The following is a 21,497-nucleotide window of genomic DNA, read 5'->3' as shown; positions in this document are numbered from 1 at the left end:
AAGCCTTTGAAGACAGCTTGAGAGCATGTGCAGAAAGCTGGCTCAATTTTGTGGGAACATTTGAGTGTTTCATGGCACTTCCCTTGGTAAAATAAATGGGAAGCTCTCAGCCCTTGGCCTGGCTTTGTGGGATCAGGAGAAGGCATACAATCTTAAAAATTACCCCTAAGAGGGAGCAAGAGTTGTAGGATGGGCTCATTCATAGAAAAAAAAAATCTGAGAAAGTTTCATAATCTCTAGTCAGACTGACTGGTGAAGATGTTTCTCTCCCAAAACCAAAGCCAATCAGTAAAGACTGGAAGAAGTGACTGCTTCTCCACATGTGAAGACAACAATGCAAAACATTAAGAAATATAAAAAATCAAGGAAATATTATAACACCAAAGAAATGTCATAATTATCTAGGAACTGCCCCCAAAGAAATGGAAATCTACAAACTGCCTAACAAGGAATTCAAAATAATTGTTTTATGGACACTCAGTGAGTTATGAGAGATTATATATAGACAACTAAATGAAATCAAGAAAATTCATGAACAAGACATGAAGTTTATCAAATACATAGAAATGAAAAAGCAAAAATAAATTCTAGAACTGAAGAATAAAATGAATATAATAAAAAACACAACAGAGAAGTTTCCATCATGGCTCAGGAGTTAATGAATCTGACTAGTATCTTTGAGGACACAGGTTTGATCCCTGGCCTTGCTCAGTGGGTTAAAGATCCTACATTGCCATGATGTGTGGTGTAGGTTGCAGATGCAGCTCAGATCCCATATTGCTGTGGCTGTGGTCTAGGGCAGCAGGCACAGCTCCAATTTGACCTCTAGCATGGGAACCTCTGTATGCTGTGGATGTAGGCCTAAAAAGCAAAACAAACAAACAAACAAACTCCAAAAAACAAAAACCCCTCGATGGAGAGCATTGAGAACAAAATTGATCAAGCAGAAGGAAGACTATGTGAATGGAAAATCATTTGAAATGATGCAGTCAGAGGAGACAAAAGAAAAAAGAAAGCAAAGGAGAGACATGATGAAAGCCTGTGTAATTTATGGGATATCATAAAAGTAAAAATATATACATTATTACAATTTCAGGATAAGAGAGAAAGTGGCAGAAATTTTATTTAAAGAAATAATGGCTGAAATATCTGGGAAAGATATTGGCATATAAAGTACACAAAAGCTAAAAAGGATCATAAACTGGTTCAGGTCAAAAGGATTTCAAATGAAACTTTATAATCAAACTGTCAAAAATCAAAGACAGCACCTAGTATTCTTAGTCTGCTATGTCTGGGGCAGAACCTCTACCATGCAAGAGAATGCTGGGTAATTGTAGGGAAAGGAACCTACAATTTCTAAGCAGCACTTATCTGGAACATAGCCTGTGCAATATTACTCTATATTATTATTATAGAGTATAATACTACTCTAATCTGTCAGTTACCTTTTGGTTCTAAACGAAATGAGAAAAACAAATATTTTAATCATATATTCCCTACATGTCCTATTTTATTTTCTCTCATCTGTTGCCTCAAGACATTTGTACTTCATTTGTCGTTTATAATTGCCTTAGGCAGCTTGAGATGCACAAAGTGAACCACATGAGATTATAAACTGTTATGAGTTTTACTTCAGTTTTCTGGGTGAAGTTTGTCTTTCTTTCAAGGAAAATATTTGTTCTGACTCTTATTTAACAACATGGAGTAATGATGGAGTACTTCATGTTGAAGTACAGCATGTAATACTTCAGTAATGATTAGGAAATTTTCCCACTAAATAATTAACAAATATCATCACTGAAAGTGTTGAAGGGCAAGTAGTAAGTATACATTTATGACCTTAATTTGAGGTAAGACAAAGCACAAACATACATGAATTCCCCAAGCCATGATGTGTGGTGTAGAACTATATCTGGAATATAGTTCTTCCTCTTATAGCACCTTGCATTTATAATGATTTTATCATTTAACAGACCATATTATAATTTGATGTTTAGTTGCTCAATGTTTTCAGAAAAATGATATTGAACAAAATTTTATTTACTCTGAAGTTTGTTAATTGTTAAAATTATATTTTGCAATAGATAAATGAAGGAAAGAGATACTATTATTTTGTATGAGTCCATTTGTGTTAGCACTGTGAATTTTTTTTCTTTTTTCTTTTTGAGGCCACACCTGAGGCGTATGGAAGTTCCCAAACTAGTGGTCAGATCAGAGCTGCAGCCTCTGGCCTATGCCACAGCCACAACACCAGATCCAAGCCAAATCTGCAACCTACACCACAGATCACTGTAACACCAGATCCTTAACCCACTGAGTTAGGCCAGGGATTGAACTTGCATTTTTATGAATACTAGTTGGGTTCGTAACCCACTGAGCCACAAGGGGAGCTCCCAGCTCTGTGAATTTTTAAGCTGGAAAATAAATTCTATCAGTATCTTAAGAGAAAGAAATACTTCTCAGCAGCGTAGAAATGTGTGGATATATCACCCATATTGATTTAACAAGGATCCATTAATATATAGAAAATAATATTTATAAAACTCATAGCTCCCTTTACAAGATTTCAGACATAAAAGGGATCAAGGTAAGGAAAAAGGTATTGACAATATTTAATTTCTTGGAAAAATATGCTTTATATATTCTAAAATTTTGTATTTTGATTTCAATCAAATCATTTAAATATTAGAACAAAATAATTGAGTTTAAACCGTAATATTGGCTTGCTTTATAAATCTGAAATTTATCCAAATGAAATTGCTCTACATGATAGTTTTAACTTAATCTATAACTGCTTTAAGAGTCTGTAGTAGTTAGCTTAATTTTACATCCATTAATAATATGTTAACAATGACACAACAATTTTTTTTCAGTATGTTTGTTTACTTTTGTACCAGTCTATGTATTCCTAAAGCTTCCACTGAGTCAATTAATGACTTTGAATTTGATGAGAACAAAGGCAACTGTGACCTTATATTTATCACCCTCTATGCTTTGGGTGAAAATGTGGTGCTATGGCTGCTATCAGTGAGAGTCTCAGGACAGATGACAGAATCTGCAATAAAAGATAATGCATTGTGGTAGCTGATGGGAGAGAAGAGCATATCAAACATCCTTGGGCAGCAAAAGCATTGTATTTATGAAGATAATTTCAGCTGTATTTCCCTGCTATACCTGTCCTATAAGACTTAGCTCAAGTTTCCCCTTTTGTGGAAAATTTCATGAGTTCTTCTATCTGGAATATAGTTCTTCCTCTTAGAGCACCTTGCATTTATAATGATTTTAGCACTTATTAGACCATATTATAACTCTCTATTTTCTTATTTTATCTGTTTGACTGGACTGAGCTTCTTCCTAAGAGACAAGTCTTTGTTGGATTCATTTTAAATCTCCAAACCTTAGAATGGTGTCCAACCCCTATGAGACATTTAAAAATATATTGGGGTGAATAAATAAATGGGTGAACTAAAACTCTTAAGAATTTCTGTTATCTAGACTCATAAGTGTAACCATATTTTTAATAAAGAAATATTTAAAAATAAGTCAATTAGAAGTTATTTTCAAAACCAATAAAGATTGTTTCTTTAGAAGAGTTAATAAGTCAACCTGGAAGCCAGAATGTTTTTAGGTTATAGAAATACAATTCTCGGAGAAAAGAAACAGGGAAGTACTAGTCCTTGGTATATTGATAGGCATTTTATGTTTGTGATGTGGCTTAAGATATGTTTAAGATATTTGCTTCATTATGGCAAAGAAACTTCTCCATATATCTAGTAAGCATTGACTTTCTAGGGATATGTGGAAGTAGACTTCAATGAAGGTTTGTTTTTCCAGTATTTTGCTCTGTGAAGTGAGACATACCTTCGGGCAACTAAAATTCAGAGAAAAGACAAGGCCATTTGCTAGATTTTATGCCACATTAGTTGGCACTCAGCTGTTGTTACCATTCACTTATGACTTAAATTCCTTTAATTACCTCTCCATTTCACCACATGGGCATGAAGGGTAAAATCTTTTTGAGTTCACACAATTTCCTGATTAGCCTCCAAAGATTTAGTTGGTTGCCTCCTCCATATGTGAGATCCATCCAGCTTTCCAAATTATATATTCCTGAGGCATTTTCCATACGTCTTTTGAATTAAAATAAAGGATTATGTAAAATAAAACAGTGAGAGCCTTTTATTTTTCTCTTGGGATAAAGGAATAGAATGATAGAATGGATGTTTGAAGAATAATACAGATAAACTAAATTTTAAAAATTTACATTCCATTTCATGGGACTTACAAATACAAATGTTGAATAGACATTTCTCGAGAGATATATATGGTCAATAAACACATAAAAAGATGCTCTACATAATTAGTTACTAGATAAATGCAAATCAAACCCACAATAAGCTATCACTTCATACCCACTGAGATTGGGGGGGGTAGTATATATTTTAAAAATATAGCAAAGGACTTCCCACTGTGACACAGTAGTTAAGGATCTGGCATTGTCTCTGTGGCAGTGCGGGTTTGATCTCTGGCCCAGCACAGTGGGTTAAGGGTCTGGTGTTGCACAGTTCTGCCATGGGTCACAGCTGTGGCTCACATTCAATCCCTGGCCTGGGAACTTCCATCTGCTGTGGATGCAGCCATTAAAAAATAAATAAAATAAAAAACACAGCAAAAGAGTAGCAACAACAAAAATAACAGAAAATAACAAAAGCTGGTAGGCCTGTGGAAGAATTGAAACCCTGATATATTGGTGGTGGGTATGATTCAGCTTCTGTGTAAAAGAGTTTGATGCTTCCTCCAAAAGTTAAACATAGGAGTTCCCATTGTGGCTCTGTGGTAATGAACTTGACTAATATCCATAAGGAAGGGAGTTCGATCCCTGGCCTTGCTCAGAGGGTTGGGAATCTGGTGTTACCATGAGCTGTGGTGTAGACTGTGGGCGTGGCTTGGATCTGGCATTGCTTTGGCTGTGGAGTACCAGCAGCCACAGCTCCAATTTAACCCCTAGCCTGGGAACTTCCATATGCCCTGGGTGCAGCCCTAAAAACAGCAAAAAAAAAAAAAAAAAAAAAAAAAAGTTAGATATAGAATTACCATATGATCCTACAGTTCCGCTCCTAAGTATATAACAAAAAGAATTTTGTAAACAGGCATCAAACAAGTACACATACGTTCATAGCAGAACTATTCACAATAGCTGAGACACTAAAGGTCCCATATTATATGATTCCACTTAATTGAAATGCCCAGAATAGAGCAATCCATAGAGATGGAATACAGTATGGTGGTTGCTAGGGAAAAGGGGAAATAGTGAATGGGGGGGTAACTTGCTTAAAGTGTAACATTATACTTTGGAATGATGAAATGCTTTGGAACTAGAGAGAGGTGTTAGCTGTGCCACATTTTGAATGTACTAAATACCACTGAATTACTCACTCTAAAATGGTTAATTTTGTGTTATGTGAATTTCACTTCCATGTTATTTAAAAAATAATGAATTTATGGAGTGGGACAATGTCAGTTTGGCTGAGATCTAAAACATTTTTAAAAGGAAGTTGGTTTATTTTCAACTTGTTACTAAGTCTTAGCAACAGTCATTGTAGGATTTGAAAATGGGAATAAGCCACTTTAAATATAAAAACAATGCCAAAAGCATTTGGTTTGGTAATAATAATAATAGTAATAAACATTTGGATAATGCAACTTCAAGGGTCCAATTTCATTAACAATTACTCAAATAACAAGTTCATCTCTATTTCCTATACATTTGCTCAAAATTGCTTCAGAAAGAGCTTCTAACTTTTCTCTCAGTAAAGAATTATTGAATTGCTAGACTAAAATCAAAATGATGTTTTTCTCTTTAAAAGAAATCATTTTCTTGATACTTTTCTCTAAATTTACTTTTTATGCAAGCTTAGAAACAGCATATCTTATCCTAATCTGCCAACCCCCTCTCCATTATATGGCCATCACTATAATAACCCTCAAGGAATGATTTAACTTCATAATTATAAGGGCTTAAAGAATGATTAGAACAATGTTTTCCTTCTCTCTCATTTCCTCTTGTTAATTCTCTAGCCTGCAATTCGCTTTTTCTTTAATGTTCACTGTTGGGTCCAACAATGCCCCCTGGTAGAAGCCGGATGAGTTTATTCACTGCTGAATGACGGATGCCTCTGCACAGCAGTGGGATGCACAAGCATATTGAATTGATTGCTGGCTTGTTTCCCCATTTCCTTTTAAAATTTGTTGTTTAAAGACCTGTAGTGACAAACATTAACTTTGACTTTCTGGAAAATGTCAACAACTATTTTTAGAGGTGTTCTATAGAGTAATAGTGATTGAACATATTTTATGTTATTTTAAATATCTCACATTTATATAATTGAGTGTAAACGTACATTCCAGTTTTAGGCCAAGTGAATTCTTTGGATTGAATTGAAAACAACAAATTGTGTATTTGTGTCTGCCTGTCTTTTCTTTACTACAAGTGTTACTTAATTGTGGACAGATTTTTTTATTCGTATAGATTGGTTAATAAATTGAGGCACAGATAAGGGTACAATTGCAGAGGAAATGTAGATAATTATTTAGATGGATTCAAAACAGGCTAAAGAAAACTGAGATCTTAAAGAGATTAAAGTAGAAGTGAAAACTTAAACATTTAAATAAATGCTTTTAGAAAAGTTATCTGGGTCAAAAAATAATGTTAAATCCCTGGATAAAACTATACCAAAATTGAAAATGCTCAAATAACTTAAATGCAGAAAAAAATGTGAACACTCTAGTTTGGGATACAAGAGAAGTGTTTCATAATTAGTAAAAAGATAGTATTTCTATTTCTACTTAAGTTTTAAATTGTAAAGCAATAGATTGGTGGGTTTGGTAATGCAAAATTTCAAATAAGCACATTAAAATATAAAATGTGCAATGTAAAAGGCGCAGGTTAAGAATAAAGACATGAGGAGTTCTCGTCGTGGTACAGCAGAAATGAATCCGTCTAGCAACCATGAGGTTGAGGGTTCGATCCCTGGCCTCGCTCAGTGGGTTAAGGATCTGGCATTGCCGTGAGCTGTGGTGAAGGCTGCAGACACGTCTGGGATCTGGCGTTGTTGTGACTGTGGTGTAGGCCAGCAACTACAGCTCCAATTAGACCCCTAGCCTGGGAACCTCCATATGCTGCAGGTGTGGCCCTAGGAAAAAAAAAAAAAAAAGACAAGAAAAAAGAATAAAGACATGAAAAGTACTTGGTAAATAAAATATTATCCATTATATATAAATACATTTTAGAAAACTTTATAAAATCCTCAAGCAGTTTAGGAAAAAATTGGCTGAGCATACATAGATAATGGATAGTATCTAACTATGTTATAGATCACACAGATGGTCAATAAGTACCTAAAAAACTGCTCAGAGTCACTAAAAATCAGTGAAAAGCAAAATGTTTCATATCAATGAATTCCATTTCTTACATATCATATTGGGATGGATGGTATCTAGTATTAAATATGAAATGTGCATGTCTTCATATAATTTTGATAGAAATATGTTATAATTTTTTAAGGTCTACTTATGAATAAGTATCAAAATTTTAAATGCAAATACTATGGATTAGAAACCCTTTTTAAAATATTCAGATCACAGAGATTCTTGTATATGTGTTCATTTCAGCTACTTCCATATAAGAATATTCAGGATCATGTATTTTAAGAGAATTTTGCAAAAAAAAAAAAATGTATGCCCATCTCTTGGAAATGTTTGATTAAATACCAGTACTTCTGTACTGCATGATACTCTGCACCCTTTAAAAAATGAATGAGATAGCTTTGTGATAATGTGAAAAGATATTCATGACTTTTTGTTTCATGAGGGAATTTTTTTTAATTTGCAGAAATTTCTATCATGTGATCTCATTTTTATTTTAAATATCCATCTGACTGTGCTATAAAGGTGTGTGAAACTGCATAAGAAAAAAAATACCTAGATGGTTATTTAAATATCATCTCTCATAAATAGAAAATAATGTATTAGTAACTGATGAAATAGGACATGTAAACTTTACTTAATATACCCTTGTTTAATTGACATTTTTATAAGTGATATTTTAAATAAATTTAAATATAATTTTTAAAGTGGATAAAAACAATAGAGACATTTTAGTTTTACCTTTTTCATGATTTTTAAGTTGATACATTTTACAAAATTAGGTGTCTAAGAAAAACTCTCCAAACTCTTGGTTGGCCTAATACCTGAAGCAATTAAAATGAAGTCACTTTTCAAATTAACCTTTTGATGACATTACAGATTGAAATAAGATAAATGTATTCTAACAGGGCTTTGGACATTTTCTCTGTATGTGTGTTTCTATGAAAGAGCTAAAAAGTGTAAAGTGTCTAAATCAGAATGTCCATGAGGGCCCATGAATCATATGAAGTGTTGGAAAAATTACAAAAGCCAAACAAATTTTTCACCTTGTGAAAAAGTAATCTTCAAGTGTTTACATATTTCCCTGGATCCAGAAAGTAACCTTATTGCCTTTCACCTTGCCTATGAACTTGTAACTCACAATACACCTCTGTTTTTCTGACTATACTAATGTTAAAGCAAAGCTTTGATATTTGTACCTGATTTCCTTATATGTGTTTATGCTAATTAAGTACACTTATGAAGGATATGTCTGTTTAGCTTCCATTTGCACATTCTCTAACATATCATAGAACATAAGCAAAATAACTTTTATGAAAATAATTGTTATACACTGAATTGTAGAGTATACTCTCCTCACATTATATGAAGAGAGACTTTAAGTTTTTTTTTATAATTTACAATTAGTGTTCTTAAATTTTTTTACAAAGTATATTTGTTTTAGTTTATTACTTTATAAGTGTTTCATTGATAGCTATTTTATAGAAATGGTCTAAATTACTGTGAATTTCATAATAACAATATAGCAATCATGGAAACTTTTTGGCTATACTGTGTGTGACTTGCCAATATATAAATATACTTGACATTCCCTATTGGAGAATAGATAACCTCTAAGGAATTCTCAAAGGGGCCACTTGGATAATACGTTTTTCTTGATGTTTTTCCACAGGCTTATCTCTATGAATTAGAAAAAACTAGGAAGAAAAGATTAATTGATTCCAGAAAACCATCCCCAGATGATGCTCCCACTAGTACAAAAGAGAGGTAGGAATGATACTAATTGTTTTTATCATTTACTTGGGCATGTTGTCATGAAGCTGTTTTAGAGATGAAAAACGTTTTTAAAACGTGGAGATTATAGTTAAAAGACATACTCCTTATTTGCCTCACTTTTCACTCTGTTTTTCCTATTCCTTAGAACTCTCTTTTCTTTCATTCAAGAAATGTAGGCGTTTATTCTAAATTAGTTGCTATTACTAAGAAATTTCCATGAGTCTAAAGGACATGTTTATTTTTGCACATAGACGTTATGTAACAATCTGGTTTGGGCAGAATTATAGGTATTCAGTATCCCATTAATCTCTGTGAAACCTTCTGGAATGATATGAATGCAACAACATTGCTGATGACATTTTTTATCAATCAACTATAGAAATTCTTTAGAATTTTGCATTTAGTTGCAGTTGTAGTCTGTCTTTGACAGCTTGCTTTCTAAGTTGTAGGGTACTCTTGTGAGACTGTTCTTGTACTATTTCAGGAACTTCTTGAAATTCTAAAATATTAATGAGTGGAATTTGGCATAAGGTAATTTACCTGGGAATGCTTGTTGCCATATTTGGGATTAAATGATTTCCACTGTTGCGAATTTATACAAAACTTAAACTGTACAGTTGCAGTCAGCTTTTCTGAATTAAGGAGTAAGTGAAAGTGGTTATAGAGTCATTTTGTAAATAAGACACAGGAGACTGCTAAGGTGCATATTCTTACTTAAATTCAGTATCTCTCAGTAAACTTGAAGCTGCACTGCAGTCATACCAATATGATACTTGTCAATTTTGGTTTTCCTACCAAATATCCCTCATGAGTTCAGTTTGATAACTACCTGTATTTACTAATACCTCAGAAAAATAAAAAAAAAACCCACAAAATTTTCACTGTGTGGTGTTTTTAGGCAAAATTTAATAGAGATTCAAAGTAAAGAATGATGCAGATGTGGCATTTCATGTGATTACAAACAATACCATTAGAACTTTCAAATCTTTAAGGAAAAAAAGTCAGAGCTTTTCAATATTTTTTATGTCACTTTATGTAAGCCTACTTAAACATTTTTTCATTTTATATGTTATGGCCTCTAAAGGATTTACCAAAATAGCTGGGGTTTTTGTAAGAAAAATATGTTCACTCAAGCACTGAGCAAAAATAACTTCAGGTACTGTAGATTTCTTTCTAGAGATTGTTTTATTTTTATTTTTTTTCTCTTTTTGCCTTTTCTAGGGCTGCTTCAGTGGCATATGAAGGTTCCCAGGCTAGGGGTCTAATCGGAGCTGTAGCCGCCAGCTGTGCGAAAGCAACAGCAACTCAGGATTCGAGCCACGTCTGCGACCTACCCCACAGCTCACAGCAACGCCGGATCCCTAACCCACTGAGCAAGGCCAGGGATGGAACTGGCAACCTCATGGTTCCTAGTTGGACTTGTTAACCACTGAGCCATGCCGGGAACTCCTAGAGATTGTTTTAGAAGAGTCTTCTGTTAATACTGAGGATAAATTTTAAAATATATCAGGAGTTTGTATAAGTCAGATTGTTGCATAATGATTGATTTATATTATAAAATTTAACATGAATTATTAATTACAATTAAGTAAACTAATCTTTGTGAATATAAAAAATTAAAATTTCTAGTCCGAACTCGTTAAATGATTCTTGCATTTTTTTTTCCATTGCTATGGGGATAATCATTTATTTCTGTCAGTGACTGGGGCTTTGAAACAAATGAGTCAATACCAAAAAGTTAAGTGTCTTATTAAAGTAATCAAGGAAGAAGAAAATATATTTAGATGGTGAATCTACCATGTTATCATGACTTCTGAATGGAATCCCATTTCCGTTTATGCATGGCTAATATCATTATATGCTGTTTTTGTTACTGAGTCACGAGTTACTTGTCATCATTTTCCAAACTCAAGGAAATGTTTCCACCTCACCTCGCTATATCACATGCAATAGTTTCACTATCTGTGAAACTAAAAATCCTCTGTGTTCCACCAATTCATCACCTCTTACCCTCTAATCACTGGAAACTTCTGATTTGTGTGTGTGTGTATGTGTGTGTATGTGTGTCTCCTTCTCTAGAATGCTGTATAGTTGAAATTATATAGAATGTAGCCTTTCCAGATTGGCTTCTTTTACTTAGTAATATGCATTTAAGTTTCCTTCATGTCTTTTCATGGCTTGGTAGCTCACTTCTTTTTAGTGCTGAATAGTGTCTCATTGTCTGTATATATTAATATTTATTTATCCATTCACCAACTGAAAGTTGCTTCCAAGTTTTGGTAATTATAAATAAAGCTGCTCTAAACTTCTGTGTACTGATTTTTGTGCATGTATAAGTTTTCAATACTTTGGTAAATAACAAGGAGCACAACTACTGGATTGTATGCTAAGGGAATGTTTATTTTTTGAAAGAAAGTACCTTCCAAAGTGGCTATACCACTTTGCATTCCTACCAGAAATCAATGAGAGTTTCTGTTGCTCCCAACCTCACTAATATTTGGTGTAGTTAGTATTCTGAATTTTGACAATTCTAATAAATTGTGTAGTGGTATCTCATTTTAATTTACATTTTCCTGATGGCATAGGACAAGGAGCATCTTATATATGCATACTTACTCTCAATATATTTTCTTTGTGAAGTCTCTGTTAAGATCTTAGTCGCATTTTTAATTGGGTTGTTTGTTTTCTTACTGATGAGGTTTTTTTTCTTCTAGTGGTTTTTTAAATTTTGTTTTTATTAAAGTATAGTTGATCTACAGTGTAGTGTCAAATTCTGCTATTTGAATGAATGACCCAGTCATACATGCATATATATTCTTTTTCTCATACTATCTTCCATCATGTTCTATCCCAAGAAATTGTATGTAGTTCCCTGTGCTGTACAGTAGGACCTCATTGCTTATCTGTTCTTTTTTTTTTTTTTTTTTTTTTTTTTTTTTTGTCTTTTTGCTATTTCTTGTGCCACTCCCACGGCATATGGAGGTTCCCAGGCTAGGGGTCTAATCAGAGCTATAGCTGCCAGCCTACGCCAGAGCCACAGCAACGCAGGATCCGAGCCGCATCTGCGACCTACACCATAGCTCAAGGCAACGCCGGATCGTTAACCCACTGAGCAAGAGCAGGGATCGAACCCACAACCTCATGGTTCCTAGTCGGATTCATTAACCGCTGAGCCACGACAGGAGCGCCTTATTTGTTCTAAATGTAATAGTTTGCATCTACCAACACCGAACTCCTATCCATCACACTTCCTCCCCCCTTCTCCCTTGGCAACCACAAGTCTGTTCTCTATGTAGTGAATCCATTTCTGTTTTGTAGATAGGTTCATTTGTGCCATATTTTAGATTTCCACATATAAGTAATATAATACGGTATTTGTCTTTCTGTTTCTGACTTACTTCACTTAGTATGAGACTCTAGTTGCATTCATGTTGCTGCAAATGCCATTATTTTGTTTCTTTTTGTGGCTGAATAGTATTCTACTCTATATATGTACTACATCTTCTTAAAACATGGACATTTAGACTGCTTCCATGTCTTGGCTATTGTGAATAGTGCTGCAGTAAACTCAGGGGTTCAGTCATCTTCTTCAGTGAAAGTTTGGTCCAGATATATGCCCAAGAGTGGGATTGCTGGGTCATATGGTAGTTTTATATTTAGTTTTCTGAAAAACCTCCATTCTGTTTTCCATTGGTTGCACCAGTTTATATTCCTACCAACAGTGAATGAGAATTCCCTTTTCTCCATACCCTCTCCAACATTTGTTATTTATAGACATGTTAATTATGGTCATTCTGACCTGTGTGAGGTGGTTCCTCATTGTGGTTTTGATTTGCATTTCTCAAACAATTAGTGATGTTGAGCATCTTTTCATGTACCTATGGGCTATCCATATGTCTTTTTTGGAGAAATTTAGGTATTTTTTTGATTGGGTCATTTGTTTTCTGTTGTTGTTGAATTGTGTGAGTATTTTGTATATTTTGGAGATTAGGCCCTTTTAGGTTGCATCCTTTTGCAACATTTTCTCCCATGCTGTGGGCTTTTTTTTTTTTTCTTTTATGTTTTTCTTTGCTATGCAAAATCTTTTGAGTTTAATTAGGTCACATTTGTTTATTTTTGTTTTTGTTGTCATTATTTTAGGAAGTGGATTGAGCAAGATGTGGCTGTGATACATGCCAAAGAGCATTCTGCCTATGTTTTCCTGTAGGAGTTTTATTGTATCTAGCATTACATTTAGCTCTTTAATTCATTTTGAGTATATTTCTGTGTATGTTCTTAGAGAATATTTTAATTTCATTCTTTTACATGTAGCTGTCAAGTTTTCTAGCAGCTATTGAAGGGACTCTCTTTCCTCTACTGTATGTTCTTGCCTCCTTTGTCTTAGATTACTTGACCATAGGTGCTTGACTTTATTTCTGGGCTTTTTATACTGTCCTGTTGATCAATATTTCTGTTTTTGTGCCAGTACCATACTGTTTTATGATTGTAGTTTTGCAGTATAGTCTGAAGTCATGGAGCCTGATTCCTCCAGTTCTGTTTTTCTTTTTCAATATTGCTTTGGATATTTGTGGTCTTTTGTGTTTCCATACAAATTTTAAAATATTTTGTTCTCATTCTGTAAAGAATGTCCTTGTGTTTTATTGCATTATCTTCTAATATGAAGTTGAAAAGCAGTGGTGAGAGGGAATATCCTTGCCTTGTTTCTGGTCTTAGTAGGAAAACTTTTACTTTTTCAATTGTTTTATATATAATGCTAGTTATAAATTTTGTGTAGATATTTTTTATCAAGTTGAGGCAGTTCTCTATGCCTAGTATACTTAGAGTTTTTATAATGAATGTGTGTTGGATTTTGTCAAATGGCTTTTCTGAATTTATTGGTATGATGTATGATTTTTCTTCTTTAGCCTATTGATATGATGGATTATATTAATTGATTTTTGCAGCCTTCTTTCAAAGCACTAGTTTACATTTTCCTCTGATTTAACAGAAGGGCATACCTTTCCATTATTAGGTTCAGGACACACAGGAAAGACTCAACTGATAGTCAATTGACAAAGCATATCAATGATTTAAATACTTGCTACTAAAGCTTATATATGCTGTATAAATGGCCTTTTTTTAACTTTTCCTTCTCTGCAAATGATAGTATGTGTAATTTTCCCTACATTTGCTTTTTTTTCTTTTTATGGCCACACCTGCCGTATATGGGATCTAGGGATTGAAATTGAGATGTAGCTGCCAGACTGTGCCACAGCCACAGCCACAGCAACGTAGGATCTGAGCTATGTCTGTGAACTACAGCACAGCTCATGGTGTTGCTGGATCCTTAATCCACTCTGTGAGGCCAGGGATTGAACCTGCATCCTCATGGATAGTAGTCACATCCATAACCCACTGAACCACAATGGAAACTCCTCTATTTGGAATTTAATAGTGTATTTTAACTGAAAGGACTAAAAATACAAACCATTTTTTTACTATTTTACCTTACCGTACCCGTAATTTTTTTTGTTGTTGTTACTTGGAGAATGGTGAAGTTCTACTTAGTGGTTGATATTATTGTCAACTTTTCATATAAAATTGAGAAGAGTATCTCCAGAACTTCATATATGCTAATTCACTGAAATCACAGACTGAATGCTAACTTGGGTCATCCTCAGATCATTCTTTCCACTTAAGAGTCAGCCCAGTCAGGTACCTGGTACATTAATTTATCTGCAGAAATTACTTGCAGTTAAACCTCACCTGAATCACTTTGTTTTACAGCAGAAATTATAACAACACTGTAAAACAACTATACTTCAATAAAATTTTATAAATGGGAAGAAAACCTCAATTAAGGTTGACTGTCCATATAATTCTTTCTTTTTAGCATATGCATTTCTGTATGTGCATATCATATTTTCTTGCATCTGATAGTCACTAAAGTCTTTTTTTTTTTAGACTCTAGCAAATGCCATGGTTAAAATGTCACAAAATTATTACATGTTTAATGTACTTGGAAAGTGCATTGTCAGGATTTATTTATAGATAATATGTAGAGTCTGAAGGAAGAGTCAAGGTAAGGTTTGAGCTTTTTTTTTTTTTTTTGAGCCAACAGAAATGTGGTGTTTCTATTTATTTAGATGAAAGCAATGAAGGAAAGAAGCTGTTTGGGGGGAAAAATAATTTGGTGTTGAACATGTTAAATATGGAGTTTTAACTTAAGCATGTTGAATATGAAATATAGTGATAAGTGTGAGCTAAAAATGTAAATTTGAAACATCTGCGTATATGTAGTATTTAAAGTCTCTTTAAATTAATTTTATTGGAGTATAGTTGACTTACAATGTTGTATTATTTTCAAGTGTACAGCAAAATAATATGTGTATCCTTTTTTCCCATACAGGATATTACAAAATACTGAATAGATTTCCCTGTGCTATAGAACACATTATTGTTAATTATCTATTTTATAATGTAGTGTGTGTATGTTATTCCCATCTGCCTAATTCCCCCCTCTCCCCACAGTTTACCCTAGGATAGCAATAAGATTGGTTTTGAAATCTGAGTTTGTTTCTGTTTTATATAATTAGTTCTTATGTATCATGTCTTATTAGATCCCACATATAAGTGATATCATATGATATCTGTCTTTCTCTGTCTGATTTCACTCAGTATGAGAATCTCTATGTCCACCCATGTTGCTGCAAATGGTATTATTCTGTTCCTTTTTATGACTGAATAATATTCCACTATATATATATATATGCACACATATATATATATAATTCTTCTTTATCCTTTTCTCTGTTGATGTTAAGAATACATAATAGAATGTGAGAGTAAGTGTCACTAGAAATGAAAACAGGTCTAAGGAATGAACCCTTGAACGCTATAACCAAGGAGACTACAAAAGTTAGCCACCAGTGATAAAGGAAGAGAATTAGTTGTTATCCTGGAAGTCAAGTGAATATAATGTTTCAAAAAGAGTGTTCTCTCCAGTTTCAAAGGGTGTGTATATATCAAATATTGCTTATACATTGAGAAGAATATTTTGGAAAAAAAATAATTTGGTGAGCTTACTGCAAAACAGAATCCAGGACCGTATTCTGGGCTAGCAGGATTTTTTGTTTAGGTTCATTAAACTTAAATTTTAGTACAACTAATCAGAGTAGGTGATTTTTTTTTTTTTTTTTGCCTTTTTGTATTCGTAGGGCCACACCTGCGACATAGGGAGGTTCCCATGCTAGGAGTGGAATTGGAGCAATAGCCACTGGCCTATGCCACAGCCACAGCAACGTGGTATCTGAGCCATGTCTGTGACCTACACCATAGCTCAGGGCAATGCCAGATCCTTAACCCACTGAGTGAGGCCTGGGATCAAACCCGCATCCTTATGGATGCTAGTCGGGTTCATTACTGCTTAGCCATGATGGGAACTCCCAGAGTAGGTGATTCTTAATATAAAGTTTCTCATTCCTCTTGCTCCCTGATCCTGCTTCCATAGGGACAGACTACTTCCTATAAATATAGATTTTCTGTGTGATTTCATAATTAGTCCTGATTTTTCTGCTTCTTACAGAAACAAATGGATCCAGGGCAGTTTTGTCACCAGTTTATCACCATACAATTATTTGTAAATCAGAATTTTTGCTTTCACACATAGGAAAATGAACCTTTCTGACTCATTCCCAAATAGGCAGCCACAGAGGTCTTCTCTGCTCTCTTCAGAGCTCTGGATCCAGATCATTCTCCACTATGTCTGGCACCACTCCTACTTATTTGGGGCTGAGCTTTATTTCATTGAAAAATGGCATTGGAAGGTACATTGTACTTTTTTTCTCATAGTCTGTAGAGGAAACCTCTGCTTTTGGTGACAAAAGAAGTCAAGACTAAATAATTTATATCATGTTTTATATTTTATTTTGATAAATTAGAAGAAAAAATTGCTCTAAACTAATGAAACTCGAATTTGCTATGTAATAAATGCATTGACTAAAATTGATCTTGAGAAAGCAAGATTATTAAATTTTAAATTAGGGGCAACTTTATGGATATATCAGTTATTTCATATGACTACTAACCTCTGGTTTACTCATAATTCAGCATAGTTACTCATATAACATAGCTTCTTTTGTTTATGGGAAGTTCTACCTCCAAATGCTTTCTATGATTCAGGGAGCATTTGAGATCCCCTTTGGCCTTTCAAATTGCGTTGCAGTGGCAGTCACATCAAAATGATTGTGAAACATCTTGTCTTTGTAAATCATTGCAAAATTTCTGGCTAATGGTCACAGAAGGGGAAAGAGATACCTGAAGTATTGCAAATCAGCCTTTTTTACTGTTCAAACTGAATCTCAAAGTTACAAAACTGTAGCACTATATCAGACTTCAATAAGGGAATAAATTATTTATCAAAGAACCAGGAAAACCCACTCACTTTAAACCCAGAACAGAGGTCTTTGTGTCATTTTTTTTCATTTTCATCTTTTCCTACTTCTGTTCTACATGATTTCTACTGGCTTATTTTGGCTTGGTTCCAGAATGAATAGAGTGGGATATTGAAGAAAGTGTGATTTGCTTCATCTTTTCCAATGTTACCTTACCCAAACATAGCCAGAAAAGGCACTCCTTGCTCCACTTCCAAAAGAAAATTATAACCTCATAGGTTTTAATAATAATAATTTAAATGCTTATTTAAAGTTTATACAGTTTTATAAGAAACTTGGTCTCCAAAAGAAATCCATGAATTATTATATTTTATAGATGTGAAAATTGAGGATTGTAAAGGATGCATAATTTTACTATGATTAAAAGCTCTCATTGTGTATATATACCACATCTTCCGAATCCAATCATCTGTCAATGGGCATTTGGGTTGTTTCCATGTCCTGACTATTGTGAATAGTGCTGCAATGAACATGTGGGTGCATGTGTCTCTTTTAAGTAGAGCTTTGTCCGGATAGATGCCCAAGAGTGGGATTGCGGGGTCATATGGAAGTTCTATGTATAGATTTCTAAGGTATCTCCAAACTGTTCTCCATAGTGGCTGTACCAGTTTATATTCCCACCAACAGTGCAGGAGGGTTCCCTTTTCTCCACAGCCCCTCCAGCACTTGTTATTTGTGGATTTATTAATGATGGCCATTCTGACTGGTGTGAGGTGGTATCTCATGGTAGTTTTGATTTGCATTTCTCTTATAATCAGCGATGTTGAGCATGAGAACTTTGTCTAGATACTCATGTTGCAACAGAACAAAGGGTGGGGGAAAAAATGTAATTGTAATGTATACATGTAAGGATAACCTGACCCCCTTGCTGTACAGTGGGAAAATAAAAAAATTTAAAAAAAAGCTCTCAGTGTAATTACAAGTATGAATTTTATTAGTTGCAGGCTTTTATGTTTCTGATTTCAAAGAGGTAATTATATGTATCAAATAAATATTACTGCTTCACCCTCTACTACAAAAATTCAGAAGTTTAAGTGTTTTTTCTCTTTTACATGTTATGTAATTTTTGAGCTATAGCTATATAACATTGGTTTCAGACTACAACATAATGATTCGATATTTATACATACTGCAAAATAATCATCACAAAATATCTAGTTAATATCCATTGCCACATATTGTTATTTATGTTCCTAAAAGGTACTAGACATTTTCTTGTGCTATGTATTATATGACATTCCTAAGTGGAGAAATATTCCAAAGAGCTCTCAGTTTCAGGTCAGAGACACATACATTGATGATTTCAGAGCAAGATGGAACAACCTCTGCTAAAATAGAGGGTCATGGTCACTAATGGGAAAGACACTTAGGCAGGCCTGTGAACTCAATGAGGCCTCCTGGGAAAAATGTCATCTGAGTTGAGCTATGAAGGATGTGAAGGCAGTGATGAGAACGATGTGAGTTGGAAGAGAGTGGTAGAAGGTGCCATCAGTGATGCCACGACGTTGCTGTCATTCTTAATCTCCTTATGATTAGAGCAGGAGATGAGGCAGTCGTATGAAAACAGATCTTGTTGAATTTGGTTTTTGCTTTGAACTGACCATAAGGGAAGGACAATCAAACATGACACACAGTGGAGTTTTTTCCCAGATCTAACCTTTGGACTCTGTCTCAGTTCAAAACTTAGTCTAAGATATCTTATTAATGTTGGAGAATTGATTACTCTTCTCTTAAAGAAATAGCTTTACTGGTGTTATTTTCTGTCAAATTCATAGCGGTTTACTCTGGCGATTATACATTAGAGTTTACAAGTTTACAAGACTATGAAATCAGATTGCCTAGTTTGAAATTCTGGCTTTAAATCTTGTATTTTTACAAGAAATTCAGCCTGTTTTTGCCATTGTTTTTTCATCTATAAAGTGGAGATAATGCTAATGCGTGTGTAATAGGATTCTGCATTTATAGGGTGAGTTACACACAGGAAGAGTGTAATGCCTGGTAATTTTCCAGCACTCATAAACATTAAGTTATTTATTACTTAATTGCAGAACTAACTGGAACTGTAGCAACAAGAAAATAGAACTTTGTATAAACTAGAAAATGGCAAGATTTAGATGGATAGATGCATTTGCTTGGCTTGGGTATGGATCCTTTGAGAACAACTATAAATCCAAGTGAGAATGTCTATGAGATGTGAACAACTCACACTTTATCTGTGTTGTCAGTACATAGGTGTTCTAACAATAATGTGGTGAGTTAGAAGAATTGTCCAGATTATAGCAGAGAGGAGTAGCGGTAATAAAATGGGGTAAAGAGACTATAGAGAAACTTCTTCTAGGATAGCTAATAGCTAAAATCTGAATGTAGAGCCAGAGTCAAATCTGTTATAAGAGTGATCAAGCTATACTGTGGACAGTGATGTCCCTGCAAGAGATAGAAGGGAAGCTTTTCTGTCTAATGAGCAGTAGGATCCTCTTTGTACCCTGAAGCCCATGAAAACCCAGGACCTAACAGGGTAAATGAAAATGAATACCTGGGCTTCACTCGTTCCTCCTGGCTGATCTGTTGCCTTGGGCATGATACCTCCCAAGTCTTTTAGTTAGCTTAACTATAACACAAGTTTAATTATATGTACTTGACAAGGTTTCTCTAAAGATGGGCAAAGTCTTATAATAAAAATCATGTAAACTTTGACGTGTAGTACAGATGTTTTATGGTTATTGTACTATTTGTATTTCCTTCTATTTCTCGAGAGCTTGTTCTTATTTTAAATGTCTTTTCAGAGGTGAATCACACTAGCATTTTCTACATTTTAAAGTTTTTTTTTCTTAATATAATGGAGAACTCTGTAGTTTTTATTGTCACTCTGCATACATTCCAATGACTCCAGCATAGTATCTTCCATTCTTCAAAGACCCTATTTTGCCTGAGAATTGACGTCTCTAATCTGGATCAGTCAGACATTTGAAAAATCTGATTTTTGTAAAATCCATAATGAGTTAAAAGCAGTATTAGGGCACTGTTCTTGCACTGGAAACAAAGTAAAAACTGGTGTCTGGTTAGTAAATTTTAGTTCAAATTGCAAAGTCAGAATCACAATAGTAAGAATTCGTTTTGGCCCAACTCTCTGTTTATTAAACCAGTTGAATTTCACCTAGAGTGACACAAAATACCTCCACTTCACTTCTTTGAAACTTGGTAAATGATTAATTAATCTCCTTGGGATCCTGATCCCATCAAAGAAAACATGTAATAATTTATCTTTCAGTCATAAGAAGTAGGAAAATCATGAGGGACTATTCTTACAGAATGATCATTTTATGACCTCCAAATTGAAAGAGCTCATTTAAACTAGAAGCAGTGATGGCACATTTTCGCTTATCTGTTTTCCTCTGCTAAAAATCTTACAACTAATATTCTCTGGTGGCTTCCTTTACTACTGTGCAAAAATAGTTCAGAGTCTTGATTAAAGGCTACTGGCCTAAGATTAAAAAGAACTCAAAGCTTTTCCTTATACCATGCTTGCCTATTTATTCAGCTCTATTCACACTTCTTTTTTTCAGCAACCCATGGGGTATTATTGGTAAGCTAAACTTCATGTCCATAAGATAGAGCCTTTACTTTAGATTTTTTTCTGAATTCTTATCTGTGTAATTGAGTATGATCATCTGAACTATGCATATAAAGTCATGTCCAGTGAATACAAAGAAGGAAATATGCGTGGCTGACATGTAACATCTTCAAAATACAAATAATTCTGCTGATGTAGCAAGCTTTGACTTTTTCCAGTGATACACACATTTTATTTTTAGATATGTAATCCCAAGTTGCCTTCCAGAAAGGCATTCTCACCAATAGTATATT

The 21,497-nt window shown here is 34.1% G+C and overlaps 1 long non-coding RNA gene across 4 annotated transcripts in view; it reads left to right on the top strand.

Annotated features, from left to right (window-relative positions):
- LOC106506546 (uncharacterized) overlaps positions 1-21,497 on the top strand; it is a 1,093,182-nt gene that overhangs the window by 206,488 nt on the left and 865,197 nt on the right. For all 4 annotated transcript variants that reach the window (XR_014839975.1, XR_014839971.1, XR_014839972.1 and 1 more), the window contains exon 4: positions 9,098-9,192. This is a non-coding gene — a long non-coding RNA (uncharacterized LOC106506546). The remainder of the gene's footprint in view (positions 1-9,097; positions 9,193-21,497) is intronic.

Source organism: Sus scrofa, chromosome 1, assembly GCF_054392235.1.
Source record: "Sus scrofa isolate SSC_HxYL_T2T_F1_AM1 chromosome 1, Sscrofa_HxYL_maternal_Yorkshire_Landrace_v2.0, whole genome shotgun sequence".
NCBI classification, from domain to species: Eukaryota; Metazoa; Chordata; class Mammalia; order Artiodactyla; family Suidae; genus Sus; species Sus scrofa.
This window is presented reverse-complemented; position numbering and strand designations above follow the sequence as displayed.